At 46.3% G+C, this 21,459-nt stretch overlaps 1 protein-coding gene across 1 annotated transcript in view; it reads left to right on the top strand.

Moving 5' to 3' along the window:
• Window positions 1-21,459, top strand: part of LOC139748635 (uncharacterized) — a 707,069-nt gene that overhangs the window by 315,704 nt on the left and 369,906 nt on the right. The window contains exon 2 of the mRNA XM_071661839.1: window positions 21,319-21,345. The gene's annotated coding sequence lies outside the window, so the exon portion shown is untranslated. The remainder of the gene's footprint in view (window positions 1-21,318; window positions 21,346-21,459) is intronic.

Below are 21,459 nucleotides of genomic sequence, written 5' to 3' on the forward strand. Positions count from 1 at the left end.
GGACCAGGACCTGGTGTTGATGACTGGTGAAGGTCGTGTGGACCTGGACCTGGTGTTGATGACTGGTGAAGGTCGTGTGGACCTGGACCTGGTGTTGATTACTGGTGAAGGTCGTGTGGACCTGGACCAGGACCTGGTCTTGATGACTGGTGAAGGTCGTGAGGACCTGGACCTGGTATTGATGACTGGTGAAGGTCGTGTGGACCTGGACCTGGTGTTGATGACTGGTGAAGGTCGTGTGGACCTGGACCAGGACCTGGTGTTGATGACTGGTGAAGGTCGTGTGGACCTGGACCAGGACCTGGTGTTGATGACTGGTGAAGGTCGTGAGGACCTGGACCTGGTGTTGTGACTGGTGAAGGTCGTGTGGACCTGGACCTGGTGTTCATGACTGGTGAAGGTCGTGTGGACCTGGACCTGGACCTGGTGTTGATGACTGGTGAAGGTCGTGTGGACCTGGACCTGGTGTTGATGACTGGTGAAGGTCGTGTGGACCTGGACCTGGTGTTGATGACTGGTGAAGGTCGTGTGGACCTGGACCAGGACCTGGTGTTGATGACTGGTGAAGGTCGTGAGGACCTGGACCTGGTGTGGGTCAGGTCTGGTGAAAGACGTATCTGATGATGATATTCATCGTTTCTTTTTCATGGAATTCTGACATCATTATACTTAAAGGTCAAGCTGGAGGAGAACAGCTCTAGCTCACGGTCGTGGTTGTAGTGATGGAAGGTTATGGTGGAGGTTGTAGTGGTGGAAGGTTATGGTGGAGGTTGTAGTGATGGAAGGTTATGGTGGAGGTTGTAGTGATGGAAGGTTATGGTAGAGGTTGTAGTGATGGAAGGTTATGGTGGAGGTTGTAGTGATGGAAGGTTATGGTGGAGGTTGTAGTGATGGAGGGTTATGGTGGAGGTTGTAGTGGTGGAAGGTTATGGTGGAGGTTGTAGTGATGGAAGGTTATGGTGGAGGTTGTAGTGATGGAAGGTTATGGTGGAGGTTGTAGTGATGGAAGGTTATGGTGGAGGTTGTAGTGATGGAAGGTTATGGTGGAGGTTGTAGTGATGGAAGGTTATGGTGGAGGTTGTAGTGATGGAAGGTTATGGTGGAGGTTGTAGTGATGGAAGGTTATGGTGGAGGTTGTAGTGATGGAAGGTTATGGTGGAGGTTGTAGTGATGGAAGGTTATGGTGGAGGTTGTAGTGATGGAAGGTTATGGTGGATGTTGTAGTGATGGAAGGTTATGGTGGAGGTTGTAGTGATGGAAGGTTATGGTGGAGGTTGTAGTGATGGAAGGTTATGGTGGAGGTTGTAGTGATGGAAGGTTATGGTGGAGGTTGTAGTGATGGAAGGTTATGGTGGAGGTTGTAGTGATGGAAGGTTATGGTGGAGGTTGTAGTGATGGAAGGTTATGGTGGAGGTTGTAGTGGTGGAAGGTTATGGTGGAGGTTGTAGTGATGGAAGGTTATGGTGGAGGTTGTAGTGATGGAAGGTTATGGTGGAGGTTGTAGTGATGGAAGGTTATGGTGGAGGTTGTAGTGATGGAAGGTTATGGTGGAGGTTGTAGTGATGGAAGGTTATGGTGGAGGTTGTAGTGATGGAAGGTTATGGTGGAGGTTGTAGTGATGGAAGGTTATGGTGGAGGTTGTAGTGATGGAAGGTTATGGTGGAGGTTGTAGTGATGGAAGGTTATGGTGGAGGTTGTAGTGATGGAAGGTTATGGTGGAGGTTGTAGTGATGGAAGGTTATAGTGGAGGTTGTAGTGATGGAAGGTTATGGTGGGGGTTGTAGTGGTGGAAGGTTATGGTGGAGGTTGTAGTGATGGAAGGTTATGGTGGAGGTTGTAGTGGTGGAAGGTTATGGTGGAGGTTGTAGTGGTGGAAGGTTATGGTGGAGGTTGTAGTGGTGGAAGGTTATGGTGGGGGTTATAGTGGTGGAAGGTTATGGTGGAGGTTGTAGTGATGGAAGGTTATGGTGGAGGTTGTAGTGGTGGAAGGTTATGGTGGAGGTTGTAGTGGTGGAAGGTTATTGTGAAGGTTATGGTGTTGCTTGGTCCAGGAGGTGGTTGTAATGTTAGATGGTTATATTGAAGGTTGTAGTGTTGCTTGGTCCAGGAGGTGGTTGTAATGTTAGATGGTTGTATTGAAGGTTGTAATGTTGCTTGATCCAGGAGGTGGTTGTAATGTTAGATGGTTATATTGAAGGTTGTAGTGTTGCTTGGTCCAGGAGGTGGTTGTAGTGTTAGATGGTTATATTGAAGGTTGTAGTGTTGCTTCGTCTAGGAGGTGGTTGTAGTGTTAGATGGTTATATTGAAGGTTGTAGTGTTGCTTGGTCCAGGAGGTGGTTGTAGTGTTAGATGGTTATATTGAAGGTTATAATGTTGCTTGGTCTAGGTGGTGGTTGTAGTGTTAGATGGTTATATTGAAGGTTGTAGTGTTGCTTCGTCTAGGAGGTGGTTGTAGTGTTAGATGGTTATATTGAAGGTTGTAGTGTTGCTTGGTCTAGGTGGTGGTTGTAGTGTTAGATGGTTATATTGAAGGTTGTAGTGTTGCTTGGTCCAGGAGGTGGTTGTAGTGTTAGATGGTTATATTGAAGGTTATAGTGTTGCTTGGTCCAGGGGGTGGTAATAATGTTAGGTGGTTACATTGAAGGTTGTAGTGTTGCTTGGTCCAGGGGGTGGTAATAATGTTAGGTGGTTACATTGAAGGTTGTAGTGTTGGAAGGTTATGGTGGTGGGTGTGGTGTTGGCGTAGGTTGTAGGGTTAATAGGTCATGCAGGATGTTGTAGTGTTGGAGTCTTGATGAAAGTTGTAGTATTTGAAGGTCCTGACGGAGATTATATGTAAAGTTATGTTGTAAGAAGATGAGAGGTTGTTAAAGTTGCTAGGTTCTGGGACGAGATACTCCATTATATTGTAATTGACTTACGAAGTTAAAATGAAAATGGTAGTGTTGGGAGAGACGTAAGTTGTAGTGGCGAAAGAAAATGGTATTTGTGAGTCATGAGGGAGAGGGACCGAGATGTAAGTCATGAGGGAGGGAGCCAGAGATGTAAGTCATGAAGGAGGGAGCCAGAGAGGTGAGTCATGAGAAAAGAGAGAAATGGTGTGAGTCAGGGAGTGGGAGGGACACTGAGATGTGAGTCAGGAGGGAGGGAGAGCAGGATGTTGAGTATCCCTGGTAAATTATATGGGAGGGTATTGACTGAGAGGGTGAAAGCATGTACAGAGCATCAGATTGGGGAAGAGCAGTGTGGTTTCAGAAGTGGTAGAGGATGTGTGGATCAGGTGTTTGCTTTGAAGAATGTATCTGAGAAATACTTAGAAAAGCAAATGGATTTGTATGTAGCACTTATGGATCTGGAGAAGGCATATGATAGAGTTGATAGAGATGCTCTGTGGAAGGTATTAAGAATATATGGTGTGGGAGGCAAGTTGTTAGAAGCAGTGAAAAGTTTACATCGAGGACGTAAGGCATATGTACGAGTAGGAAGAGAGGAAAGTGATTGGTTCTCAGTGAATGTAGGTTTGCGGCAGGATGCGCGATGTTGTTAGAATATACATGCAAGAGGTTGGAGAGAGAGAGAGAGAGAGAGAGAGAGAGAGAGAGAGAGAGAGAGAGAGAGAGAGAGAGAGAGAGAGAGAGAGAGAGAGAGAGAGAGAGAGAGAGAGAGAGAGAGAGAGAGAGAGAGAGAGAGAGAGAGAGAGAGAGAGAGAGAGTATGCAGTCTGTTGGGGATAAGAAGGCTTGGGAAGTGAGTCAATTGTTGTTCGCTGATGATACAGCGCTGGTGGCTGATTCGTATGAGAAACTGCAGAAGCTGGTGACTGAGTTTGGTAAAGTGTGTGAAAGAAGAATGCTGAGAGTAAATATGAATAAGAGCACGGTTATTAGGTACAGTAGGGTTGAGGGACAAGTCAACTGGGAGGTAAGTTTGAGTGGAGAAAAACTGGAGGAAGTGAAGTGTTTTAGATATCTGGGAGTGGATTTGGCAGCGGATGGAACCATAGAAGCGGAAGTGAATCGTAGGGTGGGGGAGAGGGCGAAAGTTCTGGAAGCGTTGAAAGATGTGTGGAAGTCGAGAACGTTATCTTGGAAAGCAAAAATGGGTATGTTTGAAGGAATAGTGGTTCCAACAATGTTATATGGTTGCGAGGCTTAGGCTATAGATAGAGTTGTGCGGAGGAGGGTGGATGTGCTGGAAATGAGATATTTGAGGACAATATGTGGTGTGAGGTGGTTTGATCAAGTAAGTAATAATAGGGTAAAAGAGATGTGTGGTAATAAAAAGAGTGTGGTTGAGAGAGCAGAAGAGGGTGTTTTGAAATGGTTTGGTCACATGGAGAGAATGAGTGAGGAAAGATTGACAAAGAGGATACATGTGTCAGAGGTGGAGGAAACGAGGAGAAGTGGGAGACCAAATTGGAGGTGGAAAGATGGAGTGAAAAAGTTTTTGAGTGATCGGGGCCTGAACATGCAGGAGGGTGAAAGGCGGGCAAGGAATAGAATGAATTGGAACGATGTGGTATACCGGGGTCGACGTGCTGTCAATGGATTGAACCAGGGCATGTGAAGCGTCTGGGGTAAACCATGGAAAGTTTTGTGGGGCCTGGATGTAGAAAGGGAGCTGTGGTTTCGGTGCATTATACATGACAGCTAGAGACTGAGTGTGAACGAATGTGGCTTTTGTTGTCTTTTCCTAGCGCTACCTCGCGCACATGCGGGGGGAGGGGTTGTCATTGCATGTGTGGCGGGGTGGCGACGGGAATGAATAAGGGCAGACAGTATGAATTATGCACATATGTATAAATATGTATATGTCTGTGTATATATATATATATATATATATATATATATATATATATATATATATATGTATACGTTTAGATGTATAGGTATATATATATGTGCTGTGTGTTGACGTGTATGTATATACATGTGTGTGTGGGTGGGTTGGCCCATTCTTTCGTCTGTTTCCTTGTGCTACCTCGCTAACGCGGGAGACAGCGACTGAGTACAATAAAAAAAAATAAAAGATAGAAAATTATAGAATATATATATATATATATATATATATATATATATATATATATATATATATATATATATATATATATATATATATATATATATATATATTATATATATAATATCTTTGTACTATGATATATTATATAATGTTGTAGGCTTCAGTCAGGGACAAAAGTCTACATCAAGGCCGGACCTTAATTGAAATATCGAGAGAATTATGACACGAAGAAAGATAAGACAAGGGAAAGTATTTACGAATTTTGGAGAAATTGAAAAACTTGTGTTTTGAAAAGTGCCGCCAGGTCATAGCTATTGGGAGAAACATGAGAAGGTAGAGAGGTCCAAAGCCTCGATGTGTAGGGAAAGAAACAGTTATCAAAACGGTCCACCCTTGAGTTGCTGATGGCCACACAGTAATCATGTGACGCAACAGCTTGCCGAGTATTGCGTGGTCTAGCTAGTGGTGGGGGGCACACAAGCAGCCAGCTCTCAGAGGCAAACACAAAGTAATACCTATAGAAGAGGGAAAGTGAACCAACATTGCGGCGTAGGGCAAGGGGGTCAAGTTAGCCTGGGACAGTTTATATGGCGGACCACTTTCGACTCAAGTGTGTCAAGTAAGGATACAGAGCAGAACCACCCCAGATGTGAGAGCAGGACTCCATACAAGGACGAATCAATCCCTTGTATAAACGGAACAACTGTTCACAAGAGAAGAAGTTTACACATCTAAACAGGACATCCAGTTTCTTAGAGGCAGACTTAGCTATTCCTGTAACTTGGGGTTTTCAAGACAGAGTGGATGTACAGCAATACCAAGTATGCTCATTGAGTTAAGAGGTGGCATTATTGAACGGTCAAAGGAAAGACGAGAGTTGTGAGGAGTTTTCGATAGAGAGATGGGTAGAAACTGGGTCTTGGAGGCATTAAACTTAACTAGATTTTGTGTACCCCACTGAGATATCCTGGCCAAGTCTGAGTTTATTGAGGAAGCTGTGTCAAGACGAGATGCAGACCGAGTGAGAGAAGAAGGAGCAGAATTGAAGGAAGTGGAGGAATGCAGGATTGAGTCGTCAGTGTATGAGTGCATTGGATTATTGTGGAGGAGAGAAAATCGTTGAGGAAAAGTAGAAAAAGTGTAGGGAACAGGACAGGACCTTGAGGGAGACCAATGTTGATGGAGACAAGGTGGGAGGCTGATCCATCAACACCACAGAGATAGATCGGCCAGAGAGGACGCTAGATATGAAGGAGCAAAGTGAGGAGGAAAGCCAAAAGTGTGTGTGTGTGTGTGTGTATGTGTGTGTGTGTATGTGTGTGTGTGTGTGTGTGTGTGTGTGTGTGTGTGTGTGTGTGTGTGTGTGTGTGTATGAGCGCGCGTGTGTAAACATTAGGTCTCCCTCAGCGTGGCCTGTGTTCGCCAGGGTTATGACCCATGATGGCTCGTGGTCATCTCAAGCCTCACTCACGCATCGAGACATTACTGATAGAAGATGGTCTTGTAAAATTGGTTTAGTTTGTAGTGAAGAAGAATTAATATTGTAAGAATAATGAAAGTGACAATTGACATGACAACGAAAATGAAGCCAGTGTGGAAAAGTGAAAAAGTGAATTATTGGAGTAATTAAGCTGCGAAACTGAAATGATTGCCTTGTTAATACAAAAAATGGCATCCTACATTATGCAACCATATAACTTTGTTGGAACTATCAGTTCTTCAAGCATTTTTGCTCTCCGAGATAACGTTCTCTCCTTCCACACATTCTTTATCGCTCCCAGAACCTTCGCCACCTCCCCCAGATATCTAAAGCACTTAAATTCCTTTACTTTTTCTCCATTCAAACTTACTTCCCAATTGACTTATCCCTCAACACTACTGTATCTAATAACCTTGCTCTTATTCACATTTACTCTTAACTTTCTTCTTTCACACACTTTACCAAACTCAGCCACCAACTTCTGCAGTTTCTCACATGAATCAGCCACCAGCGCTGCATCATCAGCGAACAACAACTTACTCACTTCCCAAGCTCTCTCATCCACAAGACTGCATACTTGCCCCTCTCTCCAAAACTCTTGCATTCACCTCCCTGACAACCTCATCCATAAACAAATTAAACAACCATGGAAACATCACACACCCCTGCCGCAAACTGACATTCACTGGAACCAATCACTTTCCTCTCTTCCTACTCGTGCACATGCCTTGCATCCTCGATAAAAGTTCTGACTGCTTCTAGTAGAGTTTCTCTCATGCCATATACTCTTAACACCTTCCACAAGTCATCTCTATCAACCACATCACACGCTTTCTACAGATCCATATATGCCTCATACAGACCTTTTTGTTTTTCAAAGTATTTCTCACATCATTCTTCAAAGCAAACACCTGATCCACACATCCTCTACCACTTCTGAAACCACACTGCTCTTCCCCAATCTGATGCTCTGTACATGCCTTCACCCTCTCAATCAATACCCTCCCATATAATTTACCAGGAATACTCAACAAACTTATACCTCTGTAATTTGAGCGCTCACTCTTATCCCCTTTGCCTTTGTACAATGGCACTATGCAAGCATTCCGCCAATCCTCAGGCATCTCACCATGAGTCATACATACATTAAATAACCTTACCAACCAGTCAACAATACAGTCATCCTCATTTTTAAGAAATCCAGATACAGTACCATACCACTGCAGCCACCTTGACGTATTCTATCTTCCGCAAAGCTTTCACTACCTCTTCTCTGTTCACCAAACCATTCTCCCTAACCCTCTCACTTCTCACACAACCCCGACCAAAACACCCTATATCTGCCACTCTATCATCAAACACGTTCCACAAACCTTTAAAATACTCACTCTATTTCCTGTCTTCATCACGCCCTTCGCTACCTTTCCTAACCTGCCTGCCTCCCACATTACGCATGCCACATGCATCTCTCACACACGCCATCTCTGCTTCCCTCACCATCCTCCATTCCTCTCTCATTCCTGTTGCCTCGTTTACTCTCACCTCTTGCCATGTTACACTCAATCTCATCTGAGATTTCTGTACAAAAGTCTTTTCCAAGTTCACCAACTTTCACTCCACTTTTTTCACCCATAACGTTTCCTCTTTTCCGAAAACGTCTATAAATCTTCACCCTCGCCTCCACGAGGCAATATTGGGTCAGACATACCACCAGCTGTCTCTCTGAACACATTCACATCCAAAAGTCTTTGTTTTGCTTGCGTATCAATAATCAGGTAATTCAGTGATGCCCACCGACAGTCTTCCTCACTCACAACTTTACTTTCGTCGTAGAAATTGATCACATAATAAAAGAAATCAAGCAAATTGCTTAGACATGAGCGATTTCGTCGAAAAATGACAAACTTGCTGGGAATCTTTTATCAACTATCAACTACAGATGTTAAGCTAATAGAGCGATACTTTTCGGGTGGTGACTTACTGCCATTTCTGAAAATCGTTGTTACATTGACAAACTTCCAGTCATCTGGAACTTCTCTCATAGCAAGAGAGTCATGGAAAAAAGGGCAGTTAAGGGCTTAACTATCTCGTTCATCACTTCTTTCATGACTGGAATAAAACTTATCAAGTCCTGCCGATTTATTTACTTTTATTCCATTTATTACTGGAAGTGTCTTCAGCAGTTAATTCAGTTTGTTACAGAATGTTTTCCTTACATCAGTGATACTGGATTCTGAACATGGGTTATGTCTAAGATCTTAATTGCAGACGGAAAAAGTGATTTAAGATTTTGCTAATTAATGGACTAATTGACTTAGTAATGACTCTCTTGCATCCAACATAATTGTCAAACATCTTAGCGTTTCTTTGACTTGTTTTAGGCAACATTTGCTCGACACTAATGTTGACTTTTTCATTTAACTCTTTTAGTCGACTTAACTTGATCATACTGGCTATTGGTCTCTTGAGTTTCTTATGAACTACTTTCTTATTTCCCTGTTGCACCACCGTCACTTCGTTGTAGAGTCTGACACAACTTGTGTTCCCTCAGATGTTGTGATGGTTTTCAGAGCAACGTTCATGTCATATTCACTGATCACACCACACCAAGTTTGCTGTCAAGAGTAAGGTGAATGTTATCGAAATTTGCAATTTCAAACTGAGGTACATTTCCTTGCCTGTCATGTTGACCAACATTGCACACAATGTTGAAAATGACCTTAAAAGTAGTTGATCACTTGTATCAAAGTTTTCTCCAACATTATGAAGGAAGTTCCACATTTGTAGTAAGTTTTCTCCAACATTATTAAGGAAGTTCCACATTTGTGGTAAGATTTCTCCAACATTATTAAGGAAGTTCCACATTTGTGGTAAGTTTTCTCCAACATTATGAAGGAAGTTCCACATTTGTAGTAAGTTTTCTCCAACATTATTAAGGAAGTTCCACATTTGTGGTAAGTTTTCTCCAACATTATTAAGGAAGTTCCACATTTGTGGTAAGTTTTCTCCAACATTATGAAGGAAGTTCCACATTTGTAGTAAGAATTAAATCTAATATATTCTCGTCACGACCAAGTTTCTCCATGAACTGGATCAGGTCAGTATGAAGCCAGGCTGGGTGGAGTCCAGGTGGACCGGGAGCGACTGGAGTGGGATTCCTCGTCACGTCAATACCTGTATGTTCAAATCTCTGACAATGTTACGATCTTGTTCATTATACATTTCTGCTGCTGGTTGTGCACTCATCACATCTCTTCCACCTCTGCTGTGTGGGGAGGGGGGGGGGGGGAGGGTCTATAGACTAGTTCAATTGCTCTTTTCATATAAAGTTTATCTTCCATTTCTACAAACATAAAGTTAACATTTTCAAATGCTGCCACATTTTCCACTCGGGGGTTAAGGTGATCTTGAACAAAGAGCAGACAACCACATTGTTTCTCTTCTCCTCATTGAACAGTGCTGTACCCGCAGCCAGCCAGGCGTTCTAACCAACACCCAGGTAACTAATCTATCATAACTTGCTTCTAACTTGGTTATCTCTGACTCCGAGGTATAGTTTTAGTTACGATGAAGACCTATATGTGTGTGTGTGTGTGTGTGTGTGTGGTGCATGCTGTTCTCATAACCCTGTTGTGTGTGTGTGCTACGGTTCTCATGAACCCTGTGTGTGTGTGTGCATGACGGTTCTCATGAACCCTGTTGTGTGTGGCAGACGGTTCTCATGACCCTGTTGTGTGTGTCATGACGGTTCTCATGAACCCTTGTGTTGTGTGCATGACGGTTCTCATGAACCCTGTGTGTGATGCATGACGGTTTCATGACCCCTGTGTTGTGCATGACGGTTCTCATGAACCCTGTTGTGTGTGCATGACGGTTCTCATGACCCTGTGTGTGTGTGTGCATGACGGTTCTCATGAACCCTGTGTGTGTGCATGACGGTTCTCATGAACCCTGTGTGTGTGCATGACGGTTCTCATGACCCTTGTGTGTGTGTGTGCATGACGGTTCTCATGACCCTGTGTGTGTGTGCATGACGGTTCTCATGACCCTGTGTGTGTGTGTGCATGACGGTTTCATGACCGTGTGTGCATGACGGTTCTCATGACCCTGGTGTGTGTGTGATGACGTTCTCATGAACCCTGTGTGTGTGTGTGCATGACGGTTCTCATGACCCTGTGTGTGTGTGTGCATGACGGTTCTCATGACCCTTGTGTGTGCATGACGTTCTCACCTGTGTGTGTGCATCGGTTCTATGACCCTGTGTTGTTCTACGTTCTCTGTGTGTCATGACGGTTCTCATGACCTGTGTGTGTGCATGACGGTTTCATGACCCTGTGTGTGTGCATGACGGTTCCATGAACCTGTGTGTGTGTGCATGACGGTTCTCATGAACCTGTGTGTGTGCATGACGGTTTCATGACCCTTGGTCGGTGTGTGTGCATGACGGTTCTCATGAACCTTGTGTGTGTGCATGACGGTTCTCATGACACCTGTGTGTGTGTGTGCATGACGGTTCTCATGAACCCCAGTGTGTGTGTGTGTGCAATGACGGTTCTCATAGACCCCCTGTGTGTGTGTGGCATGACGGGTTTTCTCATGAACCAGTGTGTGTGCAGGACGGTTCTCATGACCCCTGTTGTGTGTGTGCATGAGGTTCCATGAACCCTGTGTGTGTTGTGCATGACGGTTTCTCATGACACCCTGGTGATGTAGTGTGCATACGGTATCTCATAACCCTGTGTGTGTGCATGACGGTTCAATGACCCCTGTGTGTGTGTTGCATGACGGTTCTCATGAACCCTGTGGAGTGTGCATGACGGGTTCTCATAACCCTGTGTGTGTGTGTGCAAATGACGGTTTTCCTCATGACCCCTGTGTGTGTGTTGCATGACGGTTCTCATGACCTGGTGTGTGTGCATGACTGTTCTCATGCCCCCAGTGGGTGTGTGTGCATGACGGTTCTCATGAACCCTGTGTGTGTGCATGACGGTTCTCATGAACCCCTGTGTGTGTGCATGACGGTTCTCATGAACCCTGTGTGTGTGCATGACGGTTCTCATGACCCCTGTGTGTGTGCATGACGGTTCTCATGACCCTTGTGTGTGTGCATGACGGTTCTCATGACCCCTGTGTGTGTGTGTGCATGACGGTTCTCATGAACCCTGTGTGTGTGCATGACGGTTCTCATGAACCCTGTGTGTGTGCATGACGGTTCTCATGACCCCTGTGTGTGTGTGCATGACGGTTCTCATGAACCCTGTGTGTGTGTGCATGACGGTTCTCATGACCCCTGTGTGTGTGTGTGCATGACGGTTCTCATGAACCCTGTGTGTGTGCATGACGGTTCTCATGAACCCTGTGTGTGTGTGCATGACGGTTCTCATGAACCCTGTGTGTGTGTGCATGACGGTTCTCATGAACCCTGTGTGTGTGTGCATGACGGTTCTCATGAACCCTGTGTGTGTGTGCATGACGGTTCTCATGAACCCTGTGTGTGTGTGCATGACGGTTCTCATGAACCCTGTGTGTGTGCATGACGGTTCTCATGACCCCTGTGTGTGTGTGCATGACGGTTCTCATGAACCCTGTGTGTGTGCATGACGGTTCTCATGAACCCTGTGTGTGTGTGCATGACGGTTCTCATGAACCCTGTGTGTGTGTGCATGACGGTTCTCATGACCCCTGTGTGTGTGCATGACGGTTCTCATGAACCCTGTGTGTGTGTGCATGACGGTTCTCATGAACCCTGTGTGTGTGTGCATGACGGTTCTCATGACCCTGTGTGTGTGCATGACGGTTCTCATGAACCCTGTGTGTGTGTGCATGACGGTTCTCATGAACCCTGTGTGTGTGCATGACGGTTCTCATGAACCCTGTGTGTGTGTGCATGACGGTTCTCATGAACCCTGTGTGTGTGTGCATGACGGTTCTCATGAACCCTGTGTGTGTGTGCATGACGGTTCTCATGAACCCTGTGTGTGTGCATGACGGTTCTCATGAACCCTGTGTGTGTGCATGACGGTTCTCATGAAACCCTGTGTGTGTGCATGACGGTTCTCATGACCCCTGTGTGTGTGCATGACGGTTCTCATGAACCCTGTGTGTGTGCATGACGGTTCTCATGAACCCTGTGTGTGTGCATGACGGTTCTCATGAACCCTGTGTGTGTGCATGACGGTTCTCATGAACCCTGTGTGTGTGCATGACGGTTCTCATGAACCCTGTGTGTGTGCATGACGGTTCTCATGACCCTGTGTGTGTGCATGACGGTTCTCATGAACCCTGTGTGTGTGCATGACGGTTCTCATGAACCCTGTGTGTGTGCATGACGGTTCTCATGAACCCTGTGTGTGTGCATGACGGTTCTCATGAACCCTGTGTGTGTGTGCATGACGGTTCTCATGAACCCTGTGTGTGTGCATGACGGTTCTCATGAACCCTGTGTGTGTGCATGACGGTTCTCATGAACCCTGTGTGTGTGCATGACGGTTCTCATGAACCCTGTGTGTGTGTGCATGACGGTTCTCATGAACCCTGTGTGTGTGTGCATGACGGTTCTCATGACCCCTGTGTGTGTGCATGACGGTTCTCATGAACCCTGTGTGTGTGCATGACGGTTCTCATGACCCCTGTGTGTGTGCATGACGGTTCTCATGAACCCTGTGTGTGTGTGCATGACGGTTCTCATGAACCCTGTGTGTGTGCATGACGGTTCTCATGACCCCTGTGTGTGCATGACGGTTCTCATGAACCCTGTGTGTGTGCATGACGGTTCTCATGAACCCTGTGTGTGTGTGCATGACGGTTCTCATGAACCCTGTGTGTGTGTGTGCATGACGGTTCTCATGAACCCTGTGTGTGTGGTGCATGACGGTTCTCATGAACCCTGTGTGTGTGTGCATGACGGTTCTCATGAACCCTGTGTGTGTGTGTGCATGACGGTTCTCATGAACCCTGTGTGTGTGCATGACGGTTCTCATGAACCCTGTGTGTGTGTGTGCATGACGGTTCTCATGAACCCTGTGTGTGTGTGCATGACGGTTCTCATGAACCCTGTGTTGTGTGTGTGCATGACGGTTCTCATGAACCCTGTGTGTGTGCATGACGGTTCTCATGAACCCTGTGTGTGTGCATGACGGTTCTCATGAACCCTGTGTGTGTGTGTGCATGACGGTTCTCATGAACCCTGTGTGTGTGCATGACGGTTCTCATGAACCCTGTGTGTGTGCATGACGGTTCTCATGAACCCTGTGTGTGTGTGTGATGACGGTTCTCATGAACCCTGTGTGTGTGCATGACGGTTCTCATGAACCCTGTGTGGGGTGTGCATGACGGTTCTCAGAACCCTGTGTGTGTGCATGACGGTTCTCATGACCCCTGTGTGTGTGTGTGCATGACGGTTCTCATGACCCCTGTGTGTGTGCATGACGGTTCTCATGAACCCTGTGTGTGTGCATGACGGTTCTCATGAACCCTGTGCTGTGTGTGCATGACGGTTCTCATGAACCCTGTGTGTGTGCATGACGGTTCTCATGAACCCTGTGTGTGTGCATGACGGTTCCTCATGAACCCTGTTGTGTGTACAAGACGGTTCTCATGCACCCTGAGTGAGTGCATGACTCCCTCATGTGGCAGGTCAGTGTGACTCGCTCATGTTGGCAGGTCAGTATGACTCGGCTCATGTGGCAGGTCAGTATGATCTCCCTCATTTTGGCAGGTCAGTATGACTCGCTCATGTTGGCAGGTCCAGTATGACTCGCTCTATGTTGGCAGGTCAGTATGGACTCCCTCATGTTGGCAGGTCAGTATGACTTCCCTCTGTTGGCAGGTCTGTATGACTCGTTCATGTTGGCGAGGTCAGAGTGATTCGCTCATGGTGGCCAGGTCCAGTGTGACTCGCTCATGTTGGCAGGTCAGTATGACTCCCTTATGTTGGCAGGGTCAGTATGGTCTCGCTCATGTGGCAGGTCAGTATGGACCTCCTCATGTAGGCAGGTCAGTATGACTCCCTCATGTTGGCAGGTCAGTCTAGACTCCGTTCATGTTGGCATGGTCAGTGTGATTCGCTCATGTTGGCAAGTCAGTGTGACTCGCTCATGTTGGCAGGTCAGTATGACTCCCTTATGTTGGCAGGTCAGTATGACTCCCTCATGTTGGCAGGTCAGTATGACTCCCTCATGTTGGCAGGTCAGTATGACTCGTTCATGTTGGCAGGTCAGTATGACTCGTTCATGTTGGCAGGTCAGTATGACTCGTTCATGTTGGCAGGTCAGTATGACTCCCTCATGTTGGCAGGTCAGTATGACTCGTTCATGTTGGCAGGTCAGTAAGACTCGTTCATGTTGGCAGGTCAGTGTGACTCGTTCATGTTGGCAGGTCAGTAAGACTCGTTCATGTTGGCAGGTCAGTGTGACTCGTTCATGTTGGTAGGTCAGTATGACTCGTTCATGTTGGCAGGTCAGTATGTCTCCCTCATGTTGGCAGGTCAGTATGACTCGTTCATGTTGGCAGGTCAGTATGACTCGTTCATGTTGGCAGGTCTGTATGACTCCCTCATGTTGGCAGGTCAGTAAGACTCGTTCATGTTGGCAGGTCAGTGTGACTCGTTCATGTTGGCAGGTCAGTATGACTCGTTCATGTTGGCAGGTCAGTATGACTCGTTCATGTTGGCAGGTCAGTATGACTCCCTCATGTTGGCAGGTCAGTATGACTCGCTCATGTTGGCAGGTCAGTATGACTCCCTCATGTTGGCAGGTCAGTAAGACTCGTTCATGTTGGCAGGTCAGTAAGACTCATTCATGTTGGCAGGTCAGTAAGACTCGTTCATGTTGGCAGGTCAGTATGACTCGCTCATGTTGGCAGGTCAGTAAGACTCGTTCATGTTGGCAGGTCAGTATGACTCGCTCATGTTGGCAGGTCAGTAAGACTCGTTCATGTTGGCAGGTCAGTAAGACTCGTTCATGTTGGCAGGTCAGTATGACTCGTTCATGTTGGCAGGTCAGTATGACTCGTTCATGTTGGCAGGTCATTATGACTCGTTCATGTTGGCAGGTCAGTATGACTCGTTCATGTTGGCAGGTCAGTATGACTCCCTCATGTTGGCAGTTGAGAAAGATTTGTTTATCTTTGTTTATGTTGAACAAATAATATAGATAAACAAATTGATGTGAAGCTTTGTGAAGATGAATATGATATGTACACTGATGAATAGGATATGTACACTGATGAATATGATATGTACACTGATGAATTATATGTTAAATTTGTTGTGGTAATATGTCATGCAAAGAGTGTGGGATGTCATGCAGGCTGTGGTATGTCATACATAAGGCGTGGTATGTCATACATAAGGCGTGGTATGTCATACATAAGGCGTGGTATGTCATACATAATGTGTTATATTATAGAGAGTATGGCGTCATAAAGAGAATATGGTGTGTCATGCAGAGTGTGGTATGTCATAGTGGGAGTGTGCTTTGTCATGTCATAAGTTTGTATATCATGCGAAAAGTGTCATATGACACACAGAGTGTGGTAAGTCATGCAGGAAGAGTGGCATATAATGCAAAAAGTGGTATATCACGTCCAGATTGTGGTATACCATACATACAGTGTGTTATATCACGTCCAGATCGTGGTATACCATACATACAGTGTGGTGTATCACGTCCAGATCGTGGTATATCATATATACAGTGTGGTATATCACGTCCAGATCGTGGTATATCATACATACAGTGTGGTATATCACGTCCAGATTGTGGTATACCATACATACAGTGTGGTATATCACGTCCAGGTCGTGGTATATCATACATACAGTGTGGTATATCACGTCCAGATTGTGGTATATCATACATACAGTGTGGTATATCACGTCCAGATTGTGGTATATCATACATACAGTGTGGTATATCACGTCCAGATCGTGGTATATCATACATACAGTGTGGTATATCACGTCCAGACTGTGGTATATCATACATACAGTGTGGTATATCACGTCCAGATCGTGGTATATCATACATACAGTGTGGTATATCACGTCGAGATTGTGGTATATCATACATACAGTGTGGTATATCACGTCCAGATCGTGGTATATAATACATACAGTGTGGTATATCACGTCCTGATTGTGGTATACCATACATACAGTGTGGTATATCATGTCCAGATCGTGGTATATCATACATACAGTGTGGTATATCACGTCCAGATAGTGGTATATCATACATACAGTGTGGTATATCACGTCCAGATTGTGGTATACCATACATACAGTGTGGTATATCACGTCCAGATCGTGGTATATCATACATACAGTGTGGTATATCACGTCCAGATTGTGGTATATCATACATACAGTGTGGTATATCACGTCCAGATCGTGGTATATCATACATACAGTGTGGTATATCACGTCCTGATTGTGGTATATCATACATACAGTGTGGTATATCACGTCCAGATCGTGGTATATCATACATACAGTGTGGTATATCACGTCCAGATCGTGGTATATCATACATACAGTGTGGTATATCACGTCCAGATCGTGGTATATCATACATACAGTGTGGTATATCACGTCCAGATCGTGGTATATCATACATACAGTGTGGTATATCACGTCCAGATCGTGGTATATCATACATACAGTGTGGTATATCACGTCCAGATCGTGGTATATCATACATACAGTGTGGTATATCACGTCAGATTGTGGTATATCATACATACAGTGTGGTATATCACGTCCAGATCGTGGTATATCATACATACAGTGTGGTATATCACGTCCAGATGTGGTATATCATACATACAGTGTGGTATATCACGTCCAGATCGTGGTATATCATACATACAGTGTGGTATATCACGTCCAGATCGTGGTATATCATACATACAGTGTGGTATATCACGTCCAGATTGTGGTATATCATACATACAGTGTGGTATATCACGTCCAGATCGTGGTATATCATACATACAGTTGTTGTATTCACGCAGATGTGGTACCATAGCATACATGTGTATATCGTCCAGTGTGGTAATACATCATGTGGTGATAGCCGTTCCATGATGTGGTATTGTACATACAGTTGTGGTATTTGTTAGCCTGATTGTGGTATCCGTAATTACTGTGTGGTGATGACTCAGATGTGTATGATCATAGTGTGGTATATCCGTCGATGTGGTATATCAACTTATGTGTGTGGTATTCAGTCCGTCGTGGATGCTTATTCATACATGTGTGGTAGATCCGTCTGATCGTGGTATCCTGGTAGTTATCCTGTGTGATATTCAACGTGTGGTATCACGTCCTGATGTGTATATCATTTATACCAGTGTGGTATATCACGTCATGTGTGTGGTATATTATATACGTGTGGTATTCCGTCCAGATGTGGTATATCATCTAAGTGTGGTATATCATGTCGATCGTGGTAGATCATATACAGTTGTGGTATATCACTGTCCAGATGTGGTATATCTACATACAGTGTGGTATGCACGTAGATGTGGTGATATCTAATGACTGTGTGGTATATCAGTCCGATGTGGTGATCATAAGTATAGTGTGTATGCCGTCGTTGTGTTATGCTGTATATCGTGTGGTATGATGCGTCAGTTGTGGTGATCATGTACGTGTGTGGATATCCGTCCTGGTGTGTGTGGGTTGTGATGCATGCCTGTGTGGTGATATCACGTGTCGAGATGCTGGTTGTGATAGCATGGTAAGTGATGTGGTGATATCAGCCTGATGTGGTGTGATCCATTGTGTGGTTGATCAGTCCAGTTGTGGTATATGCTGGTGTGGTGATCCTGTGTGTGGTGATACTGTAGTGTGGTATATCGCCGATTGTGGTATCCTGTCGTGTGGTGATCAGTCCGATGTGGTATATCATCATAGTGTGTGTATATGCCTGTCATGATTTGTGGTTTATCATGCATACGTGTGTGGTATGATGCAGGTCATGATGATGTGGTATGTCAGTATCAGTGTGGGTATATAGTCCTGGTGTGTGTGATGCTGGTTGTGATGATGCCTGGGGTGTGTGATGCTTGGTAGTGTGATGCTGTGGTATGATGCACTGGTACGTGTGGTGATTTCCTGAGTGTGTGATATGCCTGGTATTGATGCAGTGTGTGTGTGATGCCTGGATGTGGATGATGCTGGTGTGTGGTATGCCTGTAGTGGTGATGCCTGGTATGTGGTGATGCCTGGTGTGTGATGATGCCTGGTGTGTGATGATGCCTGGTGTGTGGTGATGCCTGGTGTGTGATGATGCCTGGTATGTGATGATGCATGAGTGGGCCTGGTGTGTGATGATGCCTGGTGTGTGGTGATGCCTGGTGTGTGTGATGCCTGGTGTGTGCTGATGCCTGGTGTGTGGTGATGCCTGGTGTGTGATGATGCCTGGTGTGTGGTGATGCCTGGTGTGTGGATGATGCCTGGTGTGTGATGATGCCTGGTGTGTGGTGATGCCTGGTGTGTATGGTGATGCCTGGTGTGTATGGTGATGCCTGGTGTGTGTGATGCCTGGTGTGTGATGATGCCTGGTATGTGGTGATGCCTGGTGTGTGGTGATGCCTGGTGTGTGATGATGCCTGGTGTGTGGTGATGCCTGGTGTGTGGTGATGCCTGGTATGTGGTGATGCCTGGTGTGTGATGATGCCTGGTGTGTGATGATGCCTGGTATGTGGTGATGCCTGGTGTGTGGTGATGCCTGGTATGTGGTGATGCCTGGTGTGTGGTGATGCCTGGTGTGTGGTGATGCCTGGTGTGTGGTGATGCCTGGTGTGTGGTGATGCCTGGTATGTGGTGATGCCTGGTGTGTGGTGATGCCTGGTGTGTGGTGATGCCTGGTGTGTGGTGATGCCTGGTGTGTGGTGATGCCTGGTATGTGGTGATGCCTGGTGTGTGATGATGCCTGGTATGTGGTGATGCCTGGTGTGTGATGATGCCTGGTGTGTGGTGATGCCTGGTGTGTGATGATGCCTGGTGTGTGGTGATGCCTGGTGTGTGGTGATGCCTGGTGTGTGGTGATGCCTGGTGTGTGGTGATGCCTGGTATGTGGTGATGCCTGGTGTGTGGTGATGCCTGGTGTGTGATGATGCCTGGTGTGTGATGATGCCTGGTGTGTGGTGATGCCTGGTGTGTGGTGATGCCTGGTGTGTGGTGATGCCTGGTGTGTGGTGATGCCTGGTGTGTGGTGATGCCTGGTGTGTGATGATGCCTGGTGTGTGTGATGCCTGGTGTGTGGTGATGCCTGGTGTGTGGTGATGCCTGGTGTGTGGTGATGCCTGGTATGTGGTGATGCCTGGTGTGTGATGATGCCTGGTGTGTGGTGATGCCTGGTGTGTGATGATGCCTGGTATGTGGTGATGCCTGGTGTGTGATGATGCCTGGTGTGTGGTGATGCCTGGTGTGTGGTGATGCCTGGTGTGTGATGATGCCTGGTGTGTGTGATGCCTGGTGTGTGATGATGCCTGGTGTGTGGTGATGCCTGGTGTGTGATGATGCCTGGTGTGTGGTGATGCCTGGTGTGTGGATGATGCCTGGTGTGTATGGTGATGCCTGGTGTGTGATGATGCCTGGTGTGTGGTGATGCCTGGTGTGTGTGATGCCTGGTGTGTGATGATGCCTGGTGTGTGGTGATGCCTGGTGTGTGATGATGCCTGGTGTGTGATGATGCCTGGTGTGTGGTGATGCCTGGTGTGTGGTGATGCCTGGTGTGTGGTGATGCCTGGTGTGTGGTGATGCCTGGTGTGTGATGATGCCTGGTGTGTGATGATGCCTGGATGTGTGTGATGCCTGGTGTGTGGTGATGCCTGGTATGTGGATGCCTGGTGTGTGTGATGCCTGGTGTGTGATGATGCCTGGTGTGTGGTGATGCCTGGTGTGTGATGATGCCTGGTGTGTGATGATGCCTGGTGTGTGATGATGCCTGGTGTGTGGTGATGCCTGGTGTGTGATGATGCCTGGTGTGTGATGATGCCTGGTGTGTGATGATGCCTGGTGTGTGGTGATGCCTGGTGTGTGGTGATGCCTGGTGTGTGATGATGCCTGGTGTGTGGTGATGCCTGGTGTGTGATGATGCCTGGTGTGTGATGATGCCTGGTGTGTGGTGATGCCTGGTGTGTGATGATGCCTGGTGTGTGATGATGCCTGGTGTGTGGTGATGCCTGGTGTGTGATGATGCCTGGTGTGTGATGATGCCTGGTGTGTGTGATGCTGGTGTGTGTGATGCTTGGTGTGTGATGATGCCTGGTGTGTGATGATGCCTGGTATGTGGTGATGCCTGGTGTGTGATGATGCCAGGTGTGTGATGATGCCTGGTGTGTGATGATGTCTGGTGTGTGGTGATGCCTGGTGTGTGGTGATGCCTGGTGTGTGATGATGCCTGGTGTGTGATGATGCCTGATGTGTGATGATACCTGGTTGTGTGATGATGCCTGGTGTGTGATGATGCCTGGTGTGTGATGATGCCTGGTATGTGGTGATGCCTGGTGTGTGATGATGCCTGGTTGTGTGATGATGCCTGGTGTGTGATAATGCCTGGTGTGTGATGATGCCTGGTGTGTGGTGATGCCTGGTGTGTGATAATGCCTGGTGTGTGATAATGCCTGGTGTGTGATGAGGAATAGTGTGTGGTGATAGGTGGTGTGTGTAGTGATCGGTGGTGATGTGTGGTGATGGGTGGTGATGGGTGGTGTGTGGTAACGTGTGTTCAGTGTTAGTTCAGGCTGATGTATAATAATTAACTATCCAACTGTTGTTCTAACATTTCATTGTTCATCTCTTGCAGACACACATCCCTGCCTGGCTTCTGGAGGTAATGTATGTTTTTGTTTATTGCTTGTTTACGAACGTACTGATAAACAAACAAACAAACAAACAACATGAGAGAACATCCTCCTAGATATCACATGTGATACAGAGTAACATA

This window comes from Panulirus ornatus, chromosome 5 (assembly GCF_036320965.1).
Source record: "Panulirus ornatus isolate Po-2019 chromosome 5, ASM3632096v1, whole genome shotgun sequence".
In the NCBI taxonomy this organism is placed as follows: Eukaryota; Metazoa; Arthropoda; class Malacostraca; order Decapoda; family Palinuridae; genus Panulirus; species Panulirus ornatus.